The 13,041-nt window shown below is 43.3% G+C and overlaps 1 protein-coding gene across 5 annotated transcripts in view; it reads right to left on the bottom strand.

The window, feature by feature from the left end:
- The window catches only part of UST (uronyl 2-sulfotransferase), a 350,943-nt gene that overhangs the window by 98,668 nt on the left and 239,234 nt on the right, over positions 1–13,041 (bottom strand). The window lies entirely within an intron of this gene.

Consider the following 13,041-nt stretch of genomic DNA (forward strand, 5'->3'; position numbering starts at 1 on the left):
CGGCTGGTTCTTCTGGACGTTAGCTGACTGACAGCGTTCACCAACTGAGGGCCTTGACCCCCGAGCTCGGGTGCCTCTGCACTATCCTTGCATCAGTTATGGAAGACAGTTCCCCCAAAGCAACACGTGACAGCACGCGAAACAGAGACACACGTTTCCACCAAGTTTTACTGGCACGGTATCTTTGGATGGTGATGCCTTCCGCCTCTGATCATAAGCGTGTCTTTTTATCAGTTTTTATACTTTACTTTCTCTCCCATCAAAGAGATCTCCAATATGGCCCTGATTTGTCTTCAAGGTAATTTTTAAAACATAGCAGTTTGGAGCTTCATCATAGCAACAGCAATCGGTAAAAAGCCAGCGGGGTTTCATTAATAAATTACCATTAAGGGATCTTGTTATCGCTTGTTCGTTTTGCTTTTGAAATTTCACCAGGACTATAATCCCAAGATATGGATGCTGAAGGCAGCACTATGGTATCCGATTCGCATCACGGCTGTGTGGATGTCACATGAAGGAAACGTGTGTAACAGATCTCGCTAAGAGCTGTAAACACAAAACTGGCAGCAGAATCCTAAAGTTCAGGTAGTTAGAACATTCTCAACTAAATGTAATAGCCTGATTACATACCTTCAACACCTTCCTTTAAAAATCTAAAATGACAGCAAAGGATAATAATTATATAAAAGATTGCAAGACCACAAGGAGATCCGGAAAAAGATGTCACAACTGAAGATGGATATCAGTGGAAAACAGTCCTCGACCAATCTCTGGAAGATGAAAGCGGTTGAGGAGCGCATTCAGCACGGTAGAGCAGACGAGGCACATGTGAGGTGCTGGCAGGGGGGACGCACATCAGGAGTGCCAGGTCGCCCAGTGGAGCCCTCAGAGACAGAGAGGTGGCACCAGAGGGAAAGCTGAGCATGAGGCAGACAGTCTCTGGGTATGAAGCAGTTTAGGTCCACAATTCCCTCCACAGCGGCATGCAGACGGATATCTTGCAATGCTTCTCCCCTCATTCTCCAGGGGGCATTCTCCATTGCCTGGGAGCCAGCAATCTTAGGATAGTCTCCAGAGAATTTGGGCAGAGGCTCCAGACAGATTTGCTAAGCCCAGAGGACAGAAAGGAGAGGCATGGGCTAAAATAAGAACAATCAAGCCAATGGTGCACTGAATGTGGACCTTCAACTCCTGTTCCCACACCAGCCGCCAGATGTTTGCCCCATTCTCCTACCCCCACCTCACCTCCCATCCCCCAAGCAGATGTTTGGAGAATTCTGCAGTGGGGAAACTGAACAAACGCCAGAGAAGAAAACAATCACTAACAAATGTTTTTCCAGCAAAACTTCTATTGCTGTTTGATCATCCCAAGTAGAGTCCCATTGCACAGCACATTCAATGAGCTCTTTAGTGCCCCCCCCCAAATATAAATTCTGACAAAGATCAACAGAGGAAGAGAAGAGAGGTCCAACCCGATCAGAACAGCAAAAAGGAACCTGGAGCAAATAGAGATAATTCAGGGAATGGATAGAGACATTAAAAAAAAAATCTCTATAGGAGTCGGCCTGGTGGTGTAGTGGTTAAGTTCATGCTTCACTTTGGCAGCCAGGGGTTTGTGGGCTCAGATTCCAGGCGTGGATGTAGCACTGCTCATCAAGCCACCCTGTGGCAGCATCCCACATAAAATAGAGGAAGATTGGCAGAGATGTTAGCTCAGTGACAATTCTCCTCACACACACACATAAAAAAATCTTTGTAATTTTCAGAGATTTAAGATGATATTGCATCCAATAAACAAGGACAAGATATTATGTAAGCAGAAAAAAAAGATTAAAAAAGAGTTCTTGGAAAAGGGAAAATTCAATAGAATGATGGAATACAAATTGAGGAACTCTTCTAGAGTGAAATAGCTAAAGATGTGGAAATTGAAATAGGAAATAATAATAAAGCATACAGAAAGGATGAAGCTAGGGGTTCAAATGTATGACTAATAGCATTCCAGAAATGAAACAGAGAAAATGGTGTCAATAAAATCATGAAAGAAATGCAACAAGAAAAAGTCTGAGAAATGAAAGACATGAGTTTTAAGTATAAAAGTATCTGTTGAATACTTGGCACACTGAGTCATGTTGTAAAATTTCATAAGAGGAATAAAGGGAAGACCCTAGGGGAGAGAGAAAGATACACTAAGAAAGTCAGAGGAAAAGAGGTGGGAAATGGAATGCATGTATGAAGAAATCCATACCCAGCCGAATCGGCAACCAAATGAGATACAATACCAAGCTTTTCGGATATTCAACGACTCAAAGAATTTACCACCTCTCATGCACCTTTTATTGGGAAGCAACTTGAGAATATCTTGGATTAAAATGAGTTATTAAATCAAGAAGTAGGATCTCTGGGATTCAGGAGACCAGGAATCCAACAGAGAAATATGGCACAGGGAAGCTGCAGGACAGCTGTGCGGGGAGCTTTTGAGTATCAGCCCAGATTGAAGCAGGAGGTTAGAGAGCTCTGGGTGGAAAGGAAGGGGGGTGTCTTAGCGCGGAGGATGAAACTGATATTCTTATCTGAGAATAGTATTGCCAAAAATATCAAAAGTAATATTGATACTACAGATCTAATGGTACATTTGAAAATTCTGATAGGTACAAATAAATCTAAGCAAATTTTAAAAAACCAAGGCAATAATGAATTCCGGGAAAAACAAAAAGTTGTGCAAGAAATGAAACAAAATCATGGTGTATTACTTGGATCAGCAGTGAGTACAATGTTGTACCGTCACAGTATTGTAAACAGGGACTCTGCACGTAAAATGTGGACATAACCCTATGGGTGGAGGGGGGAGTAGAGGTGAGGGTAATGGAATAATAAGAGGACTAAATAATGTCTCAAATAAATAAATCAAGAAATAGCAGCCTATGCACACTAGTTATAAATACTGTGGGGATTATAAGAAGAATAACCCAGCTAACTGTGCTAAGAGTGTTTTGCCTCTCCAAAATCAGACTTTGTGATGGGGAGGGTCGAAATAGGAAAGTGCTGCTTTTCATCATACGTCTTTTAGCGCTGTTTGACTTTTAATCATATACATGCAGCACTTTAATAAATAAATTATAGTTAAAAAAACAGGGAGGCAAAATTCTAGGAACACATGTTTTGAAAAACAGCTCCCGGAGTGTCTGGTTCTGATAAGGCAGGAGAAGGACCTGGTACACATGGGGAAAACTGGGGAGATGAGACTTTCCAGGGCGTCTGCAACTCCCACTCGACAAGCAAAACTTTCCTGTTCTCATCAGTGGGGAATTATGCTGGATTTCTCTGTGGGTTTGCTGACAACGAAATAAATGTGCTTAATGCAGCCCACAAGGAACCAGAAAAAAAAAAGAAAAAAACAGCAACGTTCTGTGCACAGGTATGTTTGTAGTTTTTCATTGTAATCTTTCACCGTCCAATGCCATTTGTGAGATGTGAAAAGCCAAGGCATTCTATGTTGATAAAAATGTCTGAGATGTTAAAAAAAAATACAGACCAGGAAATGATATTTTTATTTGAAAAAGATTTAGCCGAAGAAAAAAAATAGAAGCTTTCATTGTAAAATGTTGAGTCATGCAAAATGGGTAAGGATTTACCCGTCCCAGCTGGGGGTACGTTTTATAAGCAAAGAATGTCAGAGAGGGCTGGCCATGAGCCAAGAGCACAAAGACGGTTCTGAAATCCTCTGTCTAGTGCTCTTTCCACAACACCACGTTAGTCCTTGGGTGGACAGGGCCCTTGGCAGTTTGCTCTTGAAAGAACAGGAAGATCACAAAGTCTTTTATAAAGACCAGCTCTCACCCTCTGGGGTTGGGTCTCTTTTGAACCTACTTTGCCCAGGTTTCAGAAGCATTTCAGTTTTGCAAAGTTATCAGGAAAGTCCAAAAACTGAAATTTGTGGTGACTAATTCCACTGCTTAGTAATACTCTTACTCAATGCAAAGCATATTACTGTCAAGCTCAACTAAAAACTGCTCAAAGTAGAAGTGATTAAATTCTAAAGTAGAAGAAATTCACCTCTGAACACAGAAGGATGCTGGTACCACCACCGCACACCCAGATATTATTAGCCGGCTTTTCGTTTGGGGAAATGAATCATGCGAGAGAAAACTGCACACTCCCAGGCCTGGCCGCGCTGTTGGGGGTATCCGGGGGTCTCCAGAGGATGAGGCTGGGACCCAGAAGAGATCAACTTCCCAGGGTGCATGGCGTGGGGGTGTGGGGGTGGGGGAAACTCTTCTGCAGGGATGATCCCAAGGGCTCCCCATGAGGGAGGTCATAAAGACCAGAGGCAGTGACAGGGGACACAGCCAGCTCAGATGGGTCAGCAGTGACTCATAACAGAAGGGGAGTCCTTGCTGGTGGGCAAAGGGGCGAATCTGGGCGGTCAGGCAGGGCAGTGGTTGGCGTCTGGAGATGCGTCGTGGGACCCCTGGGACAGTGCAAGACACACAGGGCCAACTGGAGCCACTGGGTGCCCCGGGCCTAGAGGGTGGCTGGCTCTTCAATGGGAAGAGAGCAAGGAGGCAGAACCCCAGCACTGGGGAATCTGGCAGTGTCCCTGATGCACCGTTAGGAAGTGAGGGATCCCTGGGTGGTGGTCAGGCTTGGCAGAGGGCAGGGACCCTGGGGGGTGGGGGGTGACACACGGCCCTCTGGCAACGGTGGCTTAGCCACTGGCTCTGGGATTGGTGTGAGTGACTCAGTTCCAGGTTGTACCGCACAGGGAGCTGAGGCTGCTGACACTTTTCCTGTCTTGGGCAGGACTGTCTCAGCAGCAGGGTGACTGGGCTGTGAGGAATTGGGGCACCCAGCTCCAAGAGGCAGGTCAGCAGGCAAGGGCCGACGTGGGCTGGACTGCCCCTTACGCCTCCCACACTCTGGACGCTCCTGTGCCTTCAAATCTCCATGCCTGCACTCAGGTTATTTTTTTCTGCCTAAAATGCCTCCTTCCACATCCACCTGGCGAACACCTGTGCGCCCCTCAAAGACAGCGCAATCTCGAGCAGGAAAATTCCCTCAGCCCTGCTTGTGACGGCTTTCAGGCCAGACACATTTCTCTTTATCTTACCCTGCCCTTCTCCAGGACTGGCATAGTGCAGACACTCAAACACTTGCTGAATGTGTGTGTTGAATTTTTCTGGTATTTTCAGATTATATCTGCTATTTATTAGTTGCCACAGAAGGGAAATATTTTTGGAAAGTTATTACTAGAAAATCATTTTCTAGTAATACAGACATCATTTACATGTCTGTAAATTAAGTCCTACTTTCCTATCAATCTTAATAAAATTGGAGATGCTGTCTCCTGGAGGCAGGATGATCCCAAAGCAAGAGCAAATTAATAAGCAAGTGAAAAATACATTTAAAAATAACATCATTCAAGGTAATTATTATTTCCAAGAGAATGAACAATTATAGTTGAAATGGGTCAAAAGTACATATATCATGCTGCAACTTAAGCCTTCATAAAATCAATTAGACACGTCTAGAGGATGAATCCTTGGGAGAGGTGATGTTTCTGTACACTGAATAAAGCTATCCATCTGTGGTTACAGAGTTCCCTTCAGGAAGGTGTTCACCAAAAAACTCCAAGTGTTGAGGAGTTCATTTAAAGGGGTGTTCACATTATATGTTAATTTTAACTATTTACTCAACAGCTACAGGTGAAACAGTTACACGCTTTCAGTTTTAATTTTTAGACACTATCTTAAAGGTCTAGCAGTACTGTTCCCTACCACCCTTGGCCCCATTAGAAAGACATCAGCTGCTGTCTAATGGATCCATTTTCAAAAGAATTTTCTTCTGTGTGGATGACCACACACTGGCTTAAGATAATACCTTAGCGACCTGCGGTGACTTCTGAGCCCAGCTTCCCCAGTGAACAGACGGCAGGCTGAACAGAGACAGTCTGAAGGTCTTACTTTTAACCTCTTACCTTCAACTGCAATACGTATTATGCAGGTTTAATACCCATGAACCTCTGAATTCATGATTAAATACGAAGAAGCTTGAGAGCATCAGAGTTCATGGTCTTTGTGGTGGTTCTGGGGACAGAAGCTTGAACGTCTATGGTCACCTGGGACTTGATAACTGGGGGCAAGTTGTTCAACTTCTTTGAATCTCTGCTTCCTTGTTTAGAGAATGAGGTGAAGATTTTGGTCTTGCTCAACTTCAGAAGATTCGTGTAAGAATCGAATCAGACCATCTATAGGAAAGTGTCTTATAAACTGCAAATTGCTATGCCAATTATTATCTAGGAGCTGTTAATGCTTTTGTGACCCCAGACGGTTCACTCAGATAAGACTGCTGCATAACAAAGGAGTTTAGTTGTTTGAACATAAATGGATGTACACACACACACACACACACACACACACAAGTAACTCAGTGCCAACATGATTAGAATCTGAATCTAGGATATGGCTGGTGAAAAATCTTTATGGAGAACACTGATGGGAGATGAACCAACAGCAAAGTGGGGTCCTATTTTTACAAATGATAGTTGAGTTCTTCAAACAGTTTCGTTGGCATCCATAGGTGGATAATCTGACTTCTTCCTGACCATCAGCCGTATCTTTGTGAGGTTCCAGAATGTTTTGAGTTTTGTTGTAGTGCAAAAGCAATAGGAAGTAAGAAATAAAAATGGAAATGAAAGATGAAAGACAGGATCTGTTTAATCCAGACATTGTAGAATGATGGATTATTTTTATAAAACCAGAGTTGACGGTATATATTTTTTTAACCCACGTGAACTTACTTAATTGTAAAACTCCGTCCACCCTTTAACCCCACTGGATCTCCTATAATGTAGTTTGGAACACTGCAATCCATTGTTCGTGGAATCCTTTTGATATTCAGGATCCCATTTTTAGGCCCCAAATTGGGCACGATTACACATGTGCGTTCAAGCATTATGTAAAGTCCTGTCTGCAGATGCAAATAGTACGGTCCTATTAGGGAACCACAGACACTTGCTCGAGAAAATGGAGAGACACTGCCACCTCGTGGACAAAGCTTAATTCATTAACAGGGTTCTGAAATATGCAATTCCGCATATGGAAAACAAACTAAAGGTTTTTCAAGAATTGAATCTTAGGGTCTTAAAATCCATTAAATCTTTAGACACTCATCCTATGTTTACTAAATACCATGATATATAACAATCTGAAAAATTCAACATTCAGCACGTTAATGGTAACTGGCCCCAATCACAGTGGGTTTCATTTAAAGTTAAAATCTTAACCCCCTGATATTTCTGGTAAGAGCTCAAGTACAACAACAGGTGATTTAAAAAAAAAAAAATCCTCTCAGTAACTTGGATGATGTGCGTTTTCAGCCCCGGAAGGTGTCACTAGTAATATTCCCAGTAAACTCACTCCCTATGACTGTTTCAGAAATAGGGTATTGGTCACAGTATAATTGTTCCCCTCTTCCTAAATCGGAAATACTAGTTCCAAAGGCATGTGTTTCCACAGTCACAGTGACTGATGGAAAACGTCAAGGTTTGTCATTCTCCCTCTCTCTCTTTTAATGCAGAAGTCACCAAGAGAGCCTGAAGTCCTGGGTGCTCACAGACACAGGCCCTGTCTCTCTCCTGTGCTGTGGCTCATTATCGAACACCTATCATATTAAGCTCTGGGCTAAGGGCGTTACATGGATCTGATCAGGTATGGCTCCCAACAACCCTGTGAAGTAGATAGCATCGTTTGTGCGTCTTACACAGACGGGGTTGTACCTTGAGGGGTTATACCTTGCCTCTGGTTATACAGTCGATAAGTGGAGGAGTGGCTTTAACACGCAGGCTGTCTGCTCCAGAGCCCACGCTCTAATCATTACGGTATCCTGTTTGCTCAAGAGAAATGCATGTGGCATGCAGAGAAAGGGATGGACATCATGACAAGAGAGTTTGAGTGGGGGTCCCCGTCTTGATCACCTCAACATCCCCAGCTGTAGGGAAGAATGGATTCTGAACCAAGAACCCTCCATCCAGGATTCCGTCGTGTCCTCTAGGTGGCGATACGGCCTCCATAACTAACGTTGGGAGTTCTTAGGGCAATGGGGACTGTCCAAGGACTGGTTTTCTTCTTTTGGAGAAAAGCACCCCATAATTTTGCTAACCAACAAAAGGCAGATGAGCAGCATTAAAACATTGTACTTGATACTTCAGTATTATAATACAGATCTTAGAGCTCATCCACTCAAGGTTGCATTTGTTCTGGGTTATATGGGCAGAACTGTGGCGGAAAGAGAACTAAGAGTCTCTTCTTGCTCCCAACTCAGTGTTCTTTCCTTGAAGAATGACTGTTCTTTATGATACGTGGGCCAAGCGCTAATCATTTACATTTGTTTTAACTCAGCCTGACATTTTTCTTGATAGATGGATGAAAACTTGCATTTTTCCTGTAGTATATTTTATTAAATTTTCTCTTCTACATATTTGCTATTATTTGCTATGTAAATGTCCTCAGACCTAAATATGGCAATGCAAATGAACTCAGAGAGCACACGACAACACTGCAATACCCCTAATGGGAAGTCTAATTATCATTTGTGCACAGTAAAAATGGAATATTTAAATTTGTACTCTATCATCATTGTTTATAGAAACATTTAAGTAAACATATTTTTTTAAAAACAAAGCACCCAATTTATGAATGAACTTAACTCCTCAAAGTTAGTATGTAAGCCATTTGTTTGGAATTACTCATTTTTCCTTTGTAATAATCGGTGGACAGATTCTCAAGGCAGCCCACAGAAGCCTAGTAAATTCCATACTGCAGCTCCACTGTTTACGTTTGTAGTGGAAACAGTGGAAAATGAATACTGATGTCATGCTAGTAATGGAAAGTATTTAAAATACAAGGGAAAAGAATTGGACACCAGAGCTTTCAAGTCCCAGGAAGGAACGTTGCTATTAGGTCATATAGTTCCACGTCTGGAAGCTAGGTGGCGCTATTGAACCAGAACAGCTCAGTTATTTGCCAAGTCAAGGGTTTACAGAGGGACCTTCATTCACATAAGGACTGTTCCCATCACAGATATGCTCGTGTTCTCTATCTTTAATTAATCTGCTTATTTATTTTGGCCTTTAACACCGCTATGATTTTAGCTCCTAAATAAATTACGACTAAGAAAAATATTGATGGCTCACAGCATGTCAGTTTTTAAGGAGGAAGAGCATTCACGAATATGTTAACGCTCATGGCTCAGACACACATGAGTCTGTCCCTTCACTTTCAGATTTTGGTGGATGACTATGGATCATTCTCTCAAATTCTCTGGGCTGGCTCCAGTTTCTCATGTTTAAAGGGTAAGTAATGGGCAAATGTATTTGAGATTAATCAATAAAAAATGAGACCGTATAGGTTAAACCAGTGAGGTCGCTCTTACCCTGTAAATCTGTTTGGGCCTTGGTTCTCTCTTGGTTCAAACTCATACCCAGGATGGGTGGAGTGTACTGAACTCTCATTCTAAGTTTACTTGACTCGACATCAGCCACTGCCCCCTGGCTGGTAGGAAACACCTGAACTGTCCTCTCGCTTATCCATCATGCTAAAACTTTCATTTTTATTCCATCTTGAGTACTTACTATCAAGACTAATTCTCAAACATGTTTGGTGGGAGACAAATTTACTTGTCAGTATACCTTTCCATAAGAGATGAGTTGAGGGGGGGCAGACAGTTAAGCTGTTACTTAGGGAAGTTATTGACATCTCTAAATGATGGGTTATTGGAAGAAGAAGTACTGATGGGAAAGAATTAATCAATATCATTCCAATGTAGAATGAGTGACAACTCATTTGACAAATAGACGTGACTATTTTTACTAGTTCCCCAAATAGTCAATGTTATCAGTGCTTTTCCCTCAGTAACGAGACTGGTCTAACTATTTTTCATATTTCTGGAGGCGGATTACCAGAAATCAGCACACACCGGCGTTTTTTTAAATAACAGGACAAGCACCAAAGAAAAATGGCCAGTGGAATGTCTGCATCTTACTCCAGCTCCATGGGCAGTTAACCTACAATGATTGAAGGGTCCCTAGACCCCTCAGTGCCTTAGATTTTACTTTTTCTTCCCTCTGTTCTCTAGGCTACTCAGCTACAAAATTATTTTATAAAGGGTAAAAGCAATAATTTGGGTGTGCCATAATTCGTGAATTTAGACTAAAAATGTGCCAACGAGGCAGCTCTGGTGTGAATGACTAAAGTGACTTGCTGCTGCTCTTTCTTTAACCTATTTGATACCAACTCGCTGACCTGTGGCCACGAGCAAACAGTAGTACATGTGCTTGGTCTTTGCAGAGGCTCAAATATATTGGGAAGCTGGCCAGAAGTGGATGCTCACCTCCTGTCCTCTGTCTTGGGGGAATCTCTCTGGGACACAGAAACTGTGGAGCTGCTTGGCCTTCAATATCACTGTGGGGGATCAGAATTGGCCACTCCCAAATATGCCTCGTTGGCTTAATTTTTTTGTAGTTGTTGGTGAGGAAGATTGGCCCTGAGCTAACTTCTGCTGCCAATCTTGCACCTTTTGCTTGAGGAAGATTGTCCCTGAGCTAACAGCTGTGCCAATCACCCTCTATTTTTTGTATGTGGGACACCACCACAGCACCACTTGATGAGCAGAGTGTAGGTCCACACCCGGGATCCAAATCTGTGAACCCGGGACCACTGAAGCAGAGCGCACAAACTTAACCATTACACCACTGGACCGGCCCCTGGCTTGATTATTTTTCAGGACAAAAGACTCTGAAAGAAACTTTGACTTTCCCCCTAACTGCCTAAAAGAATTTAAAATAGAAGGCCTGTCTCACAAAGGAACTATCACTATAGATAACTCTGGGTATAACAGACAGGGAGGGTCCTTGCTAAGGCCATTTTTATCAAAGTTTTCTCTCTGTCTCTGTCTCTCTCTGTCTCTGTCTCTGTCTCTCTCTCTTTCTCATCACATTATCTATAGATGGCCCAGCAAACATTTATCAAACATTTGCATTTTTATTTTCATGTGAATTGCCTTCCTCCCCTTTGAAGTCTCAAACCATTATCCCCCAACATCCTCCTTTGTCTTTAGCTGAAGATGGTATTTAAGGTGGTGGCTTTTGCCATTCTGGTGAGTTACTCAGTTTTCCTGGGTTTCTCCCATGTATTCACTTTATTAAACTTTGTTTGATTTGCCCCTGTTATTCTGTCTCATGTCAATTTAATTCTTAGACCAGCCAGAAGGACCAAGAGGGTAGAGGAATTGTCTTCCTCCCCTGCATCACCATAGAAAAATCTAAGAAGATGCCAACGGGGCCACAAAACATGGTGGAAGCTACTGAAGGATCACTCAAAAGGTTATTTGGTTGTGCACATGCCCTGTGGCAGCTGAGAGTGCTGCACTAGAGTGACATTCAAAATATTTAAAACCAGCTCCACTTGGGAACTGAATTCAGAAGAGCTGCTGAGCGTCACACTGAGCCAGGGACCTGAAGACCCCGTGTGTGGCCATGAGTTACCCCTTTCGTTCCGTCATTGTTGGGGCAGAGGGCAGCCAGGGTGGCAGGTGTCCCAGAGGGCAGGCACCGACGGCAGTATGGACGTCTTTTACTTTCTAACCACCAGTCCAGCTGGGCTGTGTGGACTGGCCATGTGTGGGCCCTGGGCTTCTGGAAACCTCTCATCCCACTATGCAGGAGTACCAGATGTCCCTTATTTCTCCGAGGCAGCAAACCTCAGAGGCATTTAGCACACTGCTATGCCCAACTCAAAGGGAAAAATATCTTTTTGTGGGTGGAAAGAACACAGTTGAAGGCAGAGGGGCTAATAGTAACTCACTTTTCAGAAACACGTTCTATTTTACTTAAGGTGCTTACAGATCATGGGACGAAAGCCCATAAACTCTGTGGTCATGTATTTAAATGGATAAAATAGAAGGTGGGTCAAGATGGCATAACCTCACAAAAGCAGGTAAGTGGGCTCTCTGGGCTCAGGTTTTTGCTTGTGGTTTATTTGTATATAAGAAGAACAGTCTTCAAAATGTCATCACCTAAGTTATCAGGCCCAGCCCCCGATGCTGAACAGTGTGCTGGGCTGTGGCATCCTGTGGTTGGTGTCAGTTCCAGATCCCAGGATGGGTGATGTGGGTGGCGTGGCCCACCAAGACTCTTCCCAGATGCTGGGACAAGAGCGTGTTCATCTAACCTGACAAGTATGTGTCTCCAGAATCTATCTCATACTGTGTATCACACACACACACACACACACACAAACACACGCATGCTATACAGCAAGATAAAGCCAAAGAAGGAAAATACCAACAAACAACATAAGCTTTTTCTTCAAAGGAGTCTAATTTAGGGTAGGACCCCTCCTTGCACAAAGACCAGAGCTTACACTGTCTTACAAAGCTAAAAGTTGGCCACAGTAGGGCTCTTTAAATTCTTTAGACCCTTTAAATTGCCTGTTATTGAAAGGGCAAGGGAAGACCTTGTTTCAGAAACCGACTATATAGGGTTTATTATGCTTCTGGCTATTCAGATCACATCTGCTGGGGAAATACACCTGCAAGGCACACTTGGTGCTTCTTGGTTATGTGCCTGCACGTAGGTACACCAGAATTCGTCTCTGAGTGAGAGAGCTGGGAGACTAAGGGAGCATCCACCAGCCAGCTGTCTTCCTCCAGAAGTCAGTGGTGGTGGTAGGGCACCTTACAGAACAGGATCCAGGGCTCCTCTAAGCAAAGACTGGTTTACCTGGGCATTGGTGCCTGCCAGTGACACAGCGGTGATGCGAGGTACCCCCCGGCTGTGGAATGTGAGGCAGCAGGCTGCCTTTGGGGACCTCTTCATCTGCTCCTCATTTCTACAAAGTAGAATGCTCTCTCCCATTTCAGGGTGACAAAGCAAAACAATAAACAGATTAGTGAATTAGTATGCAAGGCTCGTTGCGACAGTAGTAGAGAAAGAAGTATAGGAAAGAAACAGACAACGTTGTTTATCTTTCAGGATAAAATAATAAT

The sequence above is a fragment of the Equus przewalskii genome, chromosome 32 (genome assembly GCF_037783145.1).
Source record: "Equus przewalskii isolate Varuska chromosome 32, EquPr2, whole genome shotgun sequence".
NCBI lineage: Eukaryota > Metazoa > Chordata > Mammalia > Perissodactyla > Equidae > Equus > Equus przewalskii.